The 14,540-nt window shown below is 40.9% G+C and overlaps 1 long non-coding RNA gene across 1 annotated transcript in view; it reads right to left on the reverse strand.

The window, feature by feature from the left end:
* Nucleotides 1–6,055: 6,055 nt before the first annotated feature.
* The window catches only part of LOC132686533 (uncharacterized), a 53,205-nt gene continuing 44,720 nt past the window's right edge, over nt 6,056–14,540 (reverse strand). The window contains exons 3-4 of the long non-coding RNA XR_009613739.3: nt 10,256–10,400; nt 6,056–7,885 (exon numbers count right to left, since the gene is read on the reverse strand). This is a non-coding gene — a long non-coding RNA (uncharacterized LOC132686533). The remainder of the gene's footprint in view (nt 7,886–10,255; nt 10,401–14,540) is intronic.

Consider the following 14,540-nt stretch of genomic DNA (forward strand, 5'->3'; position numbering starts at 1 on the left):
TTTTTAGCATAAAATGTCACTCGTGTCTGGTTCTCGTTCTGTTGCATCTGTCCACAGATGCCTGGTTCATTTTCTTAAAATAGCATTGACATCATATCAGTCCCCTGCTCTTCATCAAGAAGAGAACAAGAAAGAAGCTCCTGACTACAGTGTCCGAGAAGCAGCCTGAGCATAGCCCTCCATTACTTACCTCTAATAACAACAGGGACCCCTATTCTTGTCAGACTGATGTAGTCATTGTTTTTCAGGTACGCTTTCTTTTTTCCCATTATTCCTTGTGCCTGAAGCACCTAATTCTTGTCTTTCAAAATCTACCCTTCCTTCACATCTGGTGGAGATTCTTTGTGATAACTCCTCTACTCCGTGGCTTGGTACTTAAGCACACAGGCATTGGAGTCAAGCTTTCTCGCAGTGCAGGTTCTCACAACACAAGGAGGTTTACTGAACTGTTCTTAGGATCAGTACCTTTGAGGGAGGAGAGAAAGTAATACTGTACAGAGGGAGAAGTTGAACTGCAATGCAGTTGCTACAGAGGCTTCAGCCAATCCTTCTGGAAGCTCTGAGTCTGGGATGACTTTTTCAGAGTTTTCCAATTTAGGCAATCTTATACCTCACCCCCACCCCAGCCCAGCTACACCTTAGGTGAGGCAGCTCCTTTCAGCCAAGGACAAGGCCCGGAGATCCCTGCTTTAGGGGAAATGAGTGCCTTCTTTGGTCCTGAAAGAAAGTCTGGCCAGCACGCAACAGTGTCTGTCACAAAACTGTGTTCACACTGGCCCTTTCATTTACAGCTGTGTGGTTGCAGGTGAGTTGCTTTCTTTTCTTCTTCTTCTTCTTCTTCTTCTTCTCCTCCTCCTCCTCCTCCTCCCCTTCTTCTTCTTCTTCTTTTCTTCTTCTTCTTCTTCTTCTTCTTCTTCTTCTTCTTCTTTTCTTCTTCTTCTTCTTCTTCTTCTTCTTCTTCTTCTTCTTCTTCTTCTCCTTTTTTTTAATTTTAGAGAGAGAGAGAGAGAGAGGGCAGGGGAGACAGGCAGAGGGTGAGGGAGAGAGAGAATCCTAAGCAGGCTCCATGCACAGCACGGGTTCGATCCCACAACCCTGGGATCCTGACCTGAGCTGTAATCACGATTCCAATACTCAGCTGATTGAGCCACCCAGGTGCCCCTGCAAGTAAGTTTCTTAACTTACCCATGCCCTTAGCTTATTTCACAAGAGTGAAGAAAATAGTACATTTTCTTTTTTCCTAAAGATTATATGAGATAATCCATTAAATGAGTGAATCAAAGAAAGAGCTCAAAAAATGTTAATTATCATTATAACATTTATCACCACGACTACTAGACATTTACATATGCTGCCTTACATTGCCCTTTAAAAGTTTTTAATTATGGCTCACTTCACAATTATTCACAGCACGTAACCACTCAGAATCATTGAACTAGTTTATGAAATCTCTGAGGGCAGAGATGGTGTCTTTCTATTTTTACACTCCCTCCTACATCTCCCACACGACAACATCGTTGTGAATTTGTTTGATTTGATACGATCTGGATTTAGCTTTGAGGTCATGCATTAGCAAAGAGAGATACAGTTATAAATTCAGTATTTAAAGGAGAGTTACAACCTCCCAGCTCTGAGATCCTCTGGTTTAATCAACATTCATTATCAGAAAATATGTCTGTCCCCAAAGAGATGTGTCATGTGGTCATTTTAAGTTCCATTCTCTTCACCTTGTCTTCACTGCCTTAACTCAGGGCCTCCCCACTGCCTGCTTCTTTGTCCTTGGTCTATCCCTTAGTTATTTCCCAAACTGCACTATCATTTCACGTTACAAATCTCATCAGGTGATTCTTTTCGTTCTCTTCTGGCTTTCAGAATCAAGTCCAAAACCCATGGTATTTGGAAGATCATTGCAATGGGTCTTCTGAGGACTGCCCCCACAATTCCCCAGCTTTCTAGTCCCCAGTGATACCCTTTTTCTCCAGTGAATGGATGCTGAGCTCCAGCCTCACTGACTTATTCATTTTCTGCACCATATCAGGTAGCCTTTCTTGCCTTTAAAATTGCTTTTGCCTCTTTTTTAGTGTGCCCTTGCCCTCATTTCTCCAACTGGCATATAGTTGGTGAAATCAATATAGGATAAATAATGCATACATGCATTTAGAATTTGCCAAATTCTAAAGTAGTTCTGTGTCTTTGAGATACAAGGAGAGTGGCATCTGGCATTCTGAAAATACATGAATAAGTAATCATAAAGAAATAATAATTTTTAAGAACTCAGTCTACTGAGTCTACTGAGCTGTTTGCAGATCAGCTGAGCTTCAGTAGCTTGGGCCAGGAAGATGCCTTTTGTGGCCAGGGAACATGTAGGTTTCTGGCTCACGTCCCAGTCATGATTCTGTGAAGAGCTCCTGGGAGACTACACACGGGTAAAGTCTTCAGTCTTAGCATGACTGGGCACCCAGTTGGCAGTCATAACCCAAGTAAAGGGTAATGAAAGTGACTGCCTTGGTGCACGGTTGGTTACTTAACCAAAGGGTTAAGCACTCAGGATTCTAGAGGCACCTGCAGAGGGAATTATCCATCAACCAGGCACATAAGTGAAAGGGACAAGCTCATGAAAAAAAAAAAACATCACTCTGAAGATGGGTAGCTTGGAGGAGGTGAGGGACACAAACCAAACACCCTTCTTTTATGAGTCACTTTCAAAGGTTATTTAATTTTTTTTTTGCTTTGTTTTAAAAAATTATGAGTTAAAAGGCTCAAACAGCCTAGGGAAGTAAATCCATGCATACTTCTAACATTAGTTAATATTTACTAAGAAATCATAGGTTACAACAAATTAAACTTTTTGGCATTCTTACTGAGCTTTTCTGGCCAACCATGTTAGTGACTGTTCCTACAGATAGTTTATAACCTTATTTTTTACCCTTCTAGAGCAACCAAAGTGCACAGAGTTAGAAGAACTCTGGGTTCACGTGGTTCTTAAGCCAGGGTCTTAAGAAAATGGATTGGAGGTTAGAGAATGGATCAGGGTGAACAGGCAGACACTAGACATGCCCACTAATAACTGGGAAAAGTGAGTTAAATTTCTCCTTGTTTGAGGTGGAATTCCTTCATATAAACCTGGGCACCCTCAGAGAGAAATGCTTTATAGTCCAAACTGATGTTTATTTTGGACTCTGTTTCTCTTTCAGCTTTCAGTTGTGACCTTAGGAATGAGCTCACAATTGGAAGCAAATCTGTCTTCTGTTTCTACTGTTAAAGAATTACCTACCCACTGAAAAACCACATAGGATTAACAATGGCCTTGTCCCAAATATATGCTTTTTGGAATTGTACAAACTGTATTTACGATGCTAGCAAGTTTCAGTTCAACTGCTGAAATATTTCAATAAGAGTGATTGAATTCTTAGTAAATGGAATGCTTCCTCTGTTCAATTTTGGCCTGTTGAATGCTGGAAGGTGGGTAGGTCTGACCCATTCATTACACATATCTGGGTGATAGGAAAGGCAGGCCTTTGGAGTTTGATGCCATGTATGTTTTTGGAAGTATCTCAGACTGAAATACTATGAATAAAAAAATGGCCTTTAAAAGTTCTTTTCAGCCTCCTAGGCTTGAGACATGGTTAGGGCTTCTGAATGCTTACTCTAGTCATATAATTCATGATTTGGTAGGGGCGCCTGGGTAGCTCAGTCGGTGAATTCCTGATTTGGCATATCTCTTTTGTGGATTTTAGTTGGTATTGATTCAAAAATATCTGATGACTTCAATTTCCAGAATCACCAAAGTGAGTGGTAGTGTTTTTGTACTTCATTGATCAGATTGTTGAATAGACTCCAGGTTATCCACATTGGGTTAACATCCCAAACTCTGTGGATGGGGTGGAAAAGGTAGAAGGAACTAATATTCATTTGCTCATTTGTTCTTCCGACAAATTTTTCTTTGGTACTGACCAAATGCCAAGCTGAGTGATTTACATATGACATCTAGTCAATTCCTAAATATTCTATGAATTTTATAGGTATGGAGACTTAGGCTCAGAAAGTTTAAATAACTTGTAAGCGGAGGAGGTAGTAAGCGAAGGACCTGAGGTTTGGATTTAGGTCTGCCATTAAAAAGAGCGAAGGCTTTTCCATTAAGCACGCTCCCTCATGAAACGTGTCATATGTATGAAAACACCAACACAGCTAAAAGAAGGAAGAAGAGTCTGATTGGGAAAAACCAATCCCTCTAGCTACTAAGGGAATGAGAATATACCGCCATGTAAAAAGCACCTCCCTCCTCTTGGTCATGTTGCTGAACGTCTGTCTCCCCCATCTTCCCTCTGTCCTCCCTTTCCCCACCACCCAAGACGTGTCATGAACTCCCACAGCAGGCACATTAGGGAACATCATTTCGAGAGTGCTCCTCGAGCATACCTCTGACAGACTCTTGCTTTGAATCGCCTCAACACATTTCAGAGGAGAGGATTCAAAAGGGAGTTTTAAAAAGAAGCAGACCTGGAGTTGCACAGAGGCAGCAAAGACACCCTTGAGGTCATTCTTCTCTTTTTTCTACACTGATGTATTCTCTCCAGAGTGATAATAATCTTTTTTGAAATGCAGGTCTAAGACGGAAGGAATTTTTATCTGGAAGAGTAATATAAATTAGCTTTGACTGCCAGTTTCCACTGATTATTACTTTCCAGGCGGAATTCCTACAAATTCTTGAGGCATGACCTCCAATGAAAAAATAAAACCCCTTTAAAAACTTGTTGAGAAATTCCAGATAACTTTCACAAGAGATTTAATTTTAGAGCATTAACACAATCTTGGTTGGAAAGATAAAACTACAATGCAGTTATTTGGTAAAAGTCATTACTTCACAATGAAGTCATTGGAGATTATTTTACTGTGCTTATCTGTCCCCTCTCTTTTTTTTTTTTTTTTTCTTTTAAACTTGGTTCCTTTCTCCCCAAACTAATTTTATTATGCATTACTCAGTGCACTCTGGATTCACCCTTATAAAAGCATAAAGTGTTTCAACAGATAGCCAGCTGGAGGCAGCCAACTTGAGATTCAACCTACCGGTATGAGCAAACGTTGTGATTGGTTCTTACATCTTAGTAGTATGTTCTAGGCATTATTGCCTACGTATGGTTTGGGCAACTATAAGGGAAGGTTCTGGGGTTTGGTTTTTTCAACATGATATGAAGCAATGGATTCAAAGGGATTTCTGTATATCGTTGAAAGAGATTTAGGGGTGAGGAAGTGAGAGCCTGCATACTAGGATTTACTGCGGGCTTGATAGGCGACACGTGTGAAGATGTGGGCGGTGTCTCATCCGCATCGGACACATGGCGAGCGCGAGAATCGGAAAGGTGAAGTGATTTGTCCAAGGACTCTCGCCCTCTCAGCGGTGGAGCCGGGGCAATTCAAGCCCAGGAACATCTGACTGCAAGGTTGGCTCCCTTCCCACGGCAGGGTGTTGCTCCTTCTTGAGCTGGACTAAACGCGGATGGGAAAACATGAAGACTGGGGCTACATGTGCAAAACGTATCAGTGGTCCCAAGTGGCCAAACGGAAAAAGATGTCATTACTTACCATTTTCCCCAAATTTTTCATTTACTTCAATTCAAAGTGTCATTTAAATTATATAATGTTATTGTATACATAATCAAGATAAATCAGTATCTGGTAAAAAAAAAAAATACATACATATGAAACTATATGTAGATATATGATACCAGATAGACGGATAGACGATATAGTTTTATATACATCTATACCTTTATCCTCTAGTATATATATGAATATAATCACATGTGAATTATCTTTTATCTTTCAGAGTACCTAACATGAAGAAGTATGAATTCACAGTTATCCTGTGAATATAATGATTATTATTAACATAAAATTTCCCTTTCCTGTTTTAACATTTTAAAAACAAAACAGTCACCTGATGCCCATGAGTAGGTGGAAAAGAGATTTATAAAATAAGAAAGAAAAGGGATATTGTGAACCTTTGATACTCTTTATCCTAAAATGTTCTAATTTCCCTGAGAATGAGCCAGCGGTGGAAATTATCTTTTAGATATTTAAATGTTTTTTAATTCCTTTCAAGAACATTCACATTTTACCAGTTGTTATACAAGAAGCCAAAATGAGTGGCCTTTCCAAGAGTAATTCAACATTATTAATTCTCAAGTGATGAAATCTCTCAGCATAATTTATGTTACATAAATCTATTCGCTCATTAACCTCATTGATTGAGCATCTTACTTATTCAAGGCATTAGAGACACAAAAATAAACACACACATTCTCTTCTCTAATCTTTGCAGTATTCTAGGGAAACAGGCATAAAAACACACGATTATGGTGCAGAATGGTGAAGATTATGTCCGATGTATAAACAGACGAGTGAGTATAGCTGGCCTTTCTAACCTCCCAGATGTCCAGAAATCAGAACTATATGGAATGAAAATGATGCCAGAATATGTAGGAAAGTTGTGAGGAAAAAACGCAAGCTTGTTTTTATTCCATTTAGACCAGGTTCCTTTCTTTTCAAAGGCGCTTCAATAAATATTTCTACAAAAAGAATCTAAAGCAGTTTTACATGCATTATGTCTCTCAATCTTAAGAGTATTTCAGAGATGTGGGAGAAAGCAGGTGCTTGTATCAGCTCTAATTCCTACATGAATGTCTATCATAACTTCAGTTACTTCCTAGGCAAGATAACAGAACCCTGTTCAGTAGAATTCCTTAAAGTTTTATAACTCTCCAAAAAGTTCTCTGAACCCTTCCTTTTTTATCTGATAGAACTCTCTCTCTTTCTCAGATATACAGTTTAACTCTCTTTCATTTTCTATTCTTAATATCTTGTAAATGCCTCTTCACTTTTTATTACTTGCGAAAAGTGGCCAGTAACTAATTCTCCCTTTTAAATTTTCTTTTTTTGTTATTGAAAAAAACTTTAAGTTTGTTTATTTATTTTGAGAGAGAGAAAGCATGAATTGGGGAGGGGCAGAAGAGGAAAGAGAGAGAATCTCGAGCAGGTTCCGTACTGCCAGAGCAGAGCCTGATGTGGGGCATGAACCCACGAAGCCGTGAGATTATGACCTGAGCCAAAACCAAGAGTCAGACACTTAACTGGTTGAGCCACCCAGGCGCCCCCTAAATTTCCTTTTTTATTTCACAATAATTCATATTTGTTTTGGAGAAAAAAAACTACAAAATACAGATTATCAAAAGCAAAGAGAGGACCGTGTGTGTGTGTGTGTGTGTGTGTGTGTGTGTGTGTGTGTGATGTGAATGTGTGTGTTGAGAATAGGGACTCTAATCAGAAACAGGCACCACAGATACAACAAAAAAGGACATGGGCACACCAGGGGACAATGGACAGCAATATTAAGGCTGCATCTTCCTCCTGACTTTGCCCTACAATAATCCAATAATTCTCCCATTTTTAAACTACCATTATTCCTGTTCCTTCTTCGTTCATTTCCATTTATCTCAGCTCAGAAATGTTATGATAATTGTTACATGATCTCCTTCTTTCTCTTTTTTCAATCTATGCAGATTCAATTTCCTAAATGAATACTTTCAAAGAATCACTCCCCTGGGTAAGAATTTTTAATATCTTCACTTGTCTTATGGTACATAGTACCATCCGAGGTCCTTAACATATTCTAACAACAGATTAACTTCATCTTCATTTTTTACCATTCTCCTACAGATACCTCCCCTTTCCACAGATCAGAGACTTTTCCCCATCAGTGGAGAAGCAGGGTCCTGGAAATCAGACTGATCTGGGCACAAATCCTGGCTCCATCACCACGGTTTGGGAATCCGGGCAAGCTGATTCATCCATAGAATAGAGATAATAGTCTCCTTTCAGGATTTTGCTGGAAGATAAATGAGAAAGATATCTGAACATATTATTTGATGCCCCTTCTATGCAATCAGATTGTCCCTTGCTCTTTCCCCTCAGGCATCTTTGCCTGGGATACCCCCTGATTCACATCCTTGTATTTTCACTTGTTGTTTTTCTCCTCTTTGAAGATCTTCTAGGTCATTTCAGCTCACAGGAATTTCTGCCTTTCCTCTGAATGCCTAACACATTATGTGGTTTCCTGCTTCACAATCCACCATTTGCTGGTGAGATCTCTGAGATCTTACTCGACATACTATCTTGTTTTGTCATTTTTCTCCTATATGTAGTGTTCCATGCAGTCCTGCTTTGTTTCCCTAAATAGACTGTGAGCTCACCAAAGATAGGTCCTTCCACTCTGTATTCTCAGTGCCTCCCAAATGCCAAAGCATAGATGGTACTCAGCTATACCTTTACTGAATTCACATTATGTTATCTTCCTGAGGCCTGCCCCCTAAATCCTTATCCACAGAAGAGAATTCACTGATCAATTGATTCATTCACTCATTCACTCATTGGTTTTCCACGAAGATGTATCAAATGTTTGCTATGTACCTGACAGTGATTTAGTCACCCCAGATAGGGCCATAAACAAGAGAGTCAAGTTCTTTGTTTTCATGGATCATCTTTCATTCTAGTGGGAAAAGCACACAACTCAAAGGTAAGCAAATAAATAATTTAAGAGTCATAAATACTCTGAGGGAAATAAAATAGGGTGATAGGCGAGATGGTGACAGAGAAGCAGGGCTCTGCCAGGGGTTATGCAGGTTAGCCAGGACTTTTTGGACATGGGACAGATGATTCGCATCTGGCAACTGACTGTCTTCTGTCACCCAATGGCATTGATGGCTTCTCCTCATCTATGTGCAGAGCACAGAATGTGTGAGCTCGAAGGGTACTCAGCAGTTATAAAGTCCAGGAATTCTCAACTATTATTCCATTGCCATGTGTTCATTCAAAGTGAAATCTCACAGGAAGGTCCATAACCTCTGCGTATTTTCATAGTTGCATTGGAAACCTTGGATCTGGTCTATGCTATTTATGGAAATGGAGGTACAGTTGGGGCATAGAGCTGAATGGTCAAGAGTTAGATGCCAGGCAAAAAAACATCTTTTGATAATTGTTTGGCTCATTTGGCCATCATTTTCTTCTGAAGAAAGTGGCCTTTAAGACCATTTCTTATGGGTATGATTTATTGCTCTACTTCCATTTTAGAAGATGGTATTATCCCATGTATTCACTTAGTTTATTCCCCACGCTTAATCCCAAGTAGCTTTTGGTTGCTAAGGCCGAACCAGTGATAGAATAAGGGTGTACAGCTTTTGGGGAGCCTCAGCTCTAAATGACCTGGTCTTGTCTTTTTGGTCCTCAGTGATCCTTTGTGCCTCATTTATAGGACATGACCCATTTTGCCTTGCATCATCACCATCTACAGCCTTCTACAGAAGACTTCGTATCTTCTACAGAAGACTGCAAACTGTGAGCAGAAACTGTGTTTTAATCTTCGCGGTGCCCACCGAAAACAGTATCTTGCATTAGAGTAGGTGCTGAATGTCTGACATTAAATGTCGCATTCTGACACACATGCAAACAGAGAGAGGTATTGAAATATTATTTTGAGAATTGATAACATCATCGGCATATGTGGGTAGCCTCCCCAGGTGGCCGACTTGCCAAGGAAAGCACTCATTTGAATGTGTAAGACCTGGTATGTCATCAGAAGCAATTAGTATGACTTCATCATCATGGCACCTATTTAGTGAGTGACTGCTAAGTTATTCAGACAGGATAGTAGGTGCTTTGAGTGAGACTCAAAAGAAGCACAAAACAGAGCCCACATCTTTAGCAAATTAGCAGTTTAGATTGGGAAGCAAGAGTCCAAAAATGTAAAGTCTATGTAATTAAATTCTAAATTATGTAGTGAAAGTAAGTGAGGCAGAAATCCAAGAAGCCATCACTAAGTGACAGCTGCGGAGCGTAGGAAAGGGACCAGACCCTGGATTGCCATGAAGGCACCAGGCACTGCTCTGAGGTGCCAGACCATCTACACAGACCTCTAGGGGAAGTAAAGGCTAGTCCATAGGAGCTCACGACACAATGAACCAGTTAGAAGAAGGAGGAGCCAAACTGACTTTCACTTTTCCCTATCCGGTGCCTGGGTGGCTCAGTCGGTTAAGCATTTTTCCTATCGGGAAGAGCCTTGGCTTGCCACAGTACCTCAGGTTTCAGAAATCCTAGTGTCAGATGTTGTTCCTAAAGGAGAAACGTTCTGAGCACTTGGGAGAATGCAAAATTGTCCTTGAACAGGAGGAAGTCAGCCAAAGAGTTCCCAGACATTACTCACTGGTTCGGCATATCCCACAACCTACAAGGCTGTCTTGTGCCGTGTCACTGAGGGGACCGCAGTTTGTTCTTACATGGACTCTGGCTCAGTAAATTCAGAACGGAGAAGGAGCGGGATTTCTGACATGAAGATGTGAGACACATGCCTTGTAGGGAGAGATTACAAAAGAAAAAAATGTTAGAGGACAGACAATGCCAGGTGATAGATAGACTTTGCCATGTATCACAGGTAAGGAGACAAACCATCCAGAGCTCTAGATACAAATATGCTCCCTCTCTCCTGAGGTATACAATGATCCTTAAAAATTTTTTTTTAACATTTATTTATTTTTGAGAGAGAGAGACAGCCTGAGTGGGGGAAGGGCAAAGGGGGAGGGAGACACATAATCTGAAGCAGGCTCCAGGCTCTGAGCTGTCAGCACAGAGCCCGACGTGGGGCCGGAACCCACGAGCAGTGAGATCATGACCTGAGCCAATGTCGGACGCCCAACCGACTGAGCCACCCAGGAGCCCCGAAGAACAGGCCTCTATACAGTGATTCTTAATTGGGATCAAAAAATTTATAAAGTGCTGTTCTCATAGGCCATTAGCCTGAGGCAAGAAGTTATGCAGAGGTTAGAAAAGGGGCACCTGGGTGGCTCAGTCAGTTAAACGTCCGACTTCAGCTCAGGTCATGATCTCGTGTTTCATGAGTTCAAGCCCCGCATCAGGGTCTGTGCTAACAGCTCAAAGCCTGGAGCCTGTTTCGGATTCTGTATCTCCCTCTCTTTCTCTGCCCCTCCCCTGCTCACTCGCTGTCTCTCACAAAAATAAATAAACGTTAAAAAAAAAAAAAAAAAGAAAGAAAAGAGATACCCTGATGAAATAGGATAGTTAAAGATGCCTCTTTCCCAAGCCTCTCCATTTATCTCAAAAAGATGTTTGGCTATGAAAGTGGGTGGTACCTGCAGAGACTTCCCAAAATTATTGTCGAGGCCACAATTGCTGATGCGAAACACTACAGTAACTGTGCTTGTCTTAACCAGCGCACACGGCTCGGTTATGCAGAATAACGGCACAGCGAAGAGTGCGCTCTTCAGTGCATTAGAGATTTGTTGGAAAACCCAAAGTTTAGACATAGAAGTTTATTGACTGTATGTTGGGCTTTGCAACAGATGCCGTCAGGATAGAAAAGAAATACAGGGCTGATTCCTCAGTTGAGAAGAACCCATAGTTGCGGTGACCATATATTCTTGGTAATAATAAGCTCTTACCTTCAACATCACCACCACCACGAAACTACCCTGATTCCACTTTGTTTATACAGTGGTTTTTTTTACTTAACCCAAGACTGTTGGTGGTATCTTCCTCCCATTTCCAGATTAGGTCCGATGATCTTCATACATGAAGAGTAACTTAATCTTTGGGCACTCTGAGAGTCCCCACTATTACTGGTACTTTCTAGAAGACAATGAGCTCTACACATGGAACTGAATTCACAGCAGTCATACACACATATAGACGCAGACACATGAACGTTGCCATCTTCAGCTTAGACCTTGAGAGTACAGGGTTGGAAAACTTGGAAAATCTCTTTGCAAATTGATTTCAGCAAGTGCATTGCATTCTTTGGATTCTTTAGCTCTGGCAAATATTTATCTTGTAAAAAAATAAACTTTGTAAGTAGATAAAAGTTTTGGGACGCTGTAATAGGTAATTCTATGTGTCAACTTGAATAGGCCCCGAGGTACCTGATGGTCAAATATTATTTTGGGTGTGTTTGCCGGGGTGTATCCAGATGAGATTAACATTTGAGTATGTAGACTGAGCAAACCAGATCGAGCAGATTGACTTCTCTAATGTGAATGGGCCTCATCCAATCAGTTGGAAGCCTGCACAGAATAAAGAGTCTTGAGTAAAAGAGAATTCCTTTTGCCTGACTGCCTTCAGGCTGGGGCTTGTTTTTGTTTTTTGCTTGTTTGTTTGCTTGTTTGTTTTTCTTTCTTTGGACTTGAATAGAAACGTCAGTTCTTCCTGGATCTTGACTCTGTTGCACTGGGACTAGAACAACATTGACTTTCTTAGTGGTTAAGCCTCTGGACTGGGGCTGAGACCGTAGCAGCAATGCCGCTAGGCCTTCAGCTGCCAGCTGCAGATCTTAGGACTGTCAGCTCCTTAATGACATCAGCCAATTCCTTGTAATATATCCCTCTCTCTCTGTGTGTGTGTGTCTCTCTCTCATTTTCTTTGTCTCTACATGTATTTACACACACACATATATACACATATACACATTCAAAATCACATGTATATATATGATATATATATATTATAAATATCTCTCCATATATATGGAATATAGGAGACAGATCCTATTGGTTCTGTTTGTCTAGAGAACCCGATGAATATAGAGCCGGAGGAACACATGAGCTGACAAGCTGGAAATGAAATTTTGTTCACATACACCCCAAAAGATGTATATATAATAAAGACCCCTTATTTTTCTCATAGGCTCAATAACTGGTTTTGAAAATAATTTTAAAGTAGGAATTCCAAATAGGTCTTGAACAATGGGAGTATTTAGCAGACTCCACTGCCTGACCACCAAATCTGTTTCTTCCTCTTTCTGAGGATATAGCTTGACTGCTTTTTCTGTGTGACTGAGTTCTGATGTATACTACTTTTAGTTATGGCCCATAAACACCCCCCCGGCCCCCGCCAAAGCACACACAAGATTCCTCATGCTCCTTCCTTCCTTCCTTCCTTCCTTTCCTTTTTTCTTTTTTTATATTTATGTATTTATTTTTGAGAGAGAGAGAGAGCACAAGCAGGGGAGGGGCAGAGACACAGAGAGAGATAGAGAGAGAGAGAGGCAGAATCTAAAGTAGGCTCCAGGCTCCAAGCTGTCAGCACAGAGCCCAGCGCAGGGCTTGAACTCACAAACTGTGGGATCGTGAGCGGAAGTCAGGCACCTAACCAACTGAGCCACCAAGGCACCCCCCTCATGCTCTTTTCTGTTCAGTGGTGACTTTAGTCATGTATTGAAGGTGGTAGAACATGAGATGGAAGGAGCCTGAGTCCCTCCTTCCAACTGGAGGACACTTGATCAGGAATATCCATTTTTGATTTTATATGAATGAAAAGTAAATTTCTATTTTGTTAAGCCACTGAGATTTCTGGAGTGTGGTTGTTCTTTCTCTTTTTCCAGTTTTTCATTTTAATTCCAGTACAATTAACATACAGTGTTATATTAGTTTTAGGTTTACCATATGTTGATTCACCTGGAATATGGCGGTTCTATAACGGTAGCTGGTAGCTGGTATAACCTAAGCAATACACAGAGCCACTAGGATAAGAGTAGAGGTGATAATGTTGACAGGCAAGATCCCGTGAACTTACAACTTCCGGTATGTCTGTTTAAAATATTCATCTCAGGGGCGCCTGTGTGGCTCAGTCAGTTAAGTGTCCAACTTCAGCTCAGGTCGAGATCTTGCAGTTTGTGGGTTCAAGCCCCATGTTGGGCTCTCTGTCTCAGTGTGGAGCTCGCTTCTGATCTTCTCTCCCCCACTCTCTCTGCCCCTACCCGGCTCATGTTGTCTCTCCCTCAAAAATACATAAACTTTAAAAAAAAAATAAAAAAATAAAATAAAATAAAATAAATTATCCATCTCAAAATACAGGAATTCTACCTTAGCTTGTTAGAATCCAGTTAGTCCCATTCGTTGTGTGCCATGTAGACAAGTAATCAGAAGCCAAACAACAATAACAGCAACAACAACAAATCATCATCATCATAAATGATTTGGTTTGGAAACCTAACCTTAGATTTGATCTGCTTGAGTTGCTCTGCTAACACTAAGCCAATTACATTGCCAGTTTGACTCAAACAAAATTGATTTTTTAAACAGTAGTTATAGTGGGCTCAATGGGGAAAAAATACTATTTGGGGTTAGAACACCAGAATTTGAGCCCCAGCTTTACCGTTTGCTGGTGGCGTAAACTCTGCAAGTCTCTTACCTCATCTCAGAATGGGATAAAAATTGTCCCCCCAGTGCACTGTTGAGAAGATCAAAGTGCTACACTTTGGAGGGAGTAATTATTTTTGTCTGTTTTCAAGGCAACTCCTTTGGGGGGGCGGGGGGGAGGGGCATGCTGAAAGGTAAACCCAGCAGTTTTCATTCACTCATTTCCTGCTGGCTACCTGGGGTCTTGACGCGTCCAGGAGGCTGTGAATCTTAACTTAAAAGGGCCCCAATCCATGCTTGAGGGTCCGATAGCTGATTTGAGTTGGAAGACGTGTCACAAGC

Source organism: Panthera onca, chromosome F1, assembly GCF_046562875.1.
Source record: "Panthera onca isolate mPanOnc1 chromosome F1, mPanOnc1 haplotype 2, whole genome shotgun sequence".
In the NCBI taxonomy this organism is placed as follows: Eukaryota; Metazoa; Chordata; class Mammalia; order Carnivora; family Felidae; genus Panthera; species Panthera onca.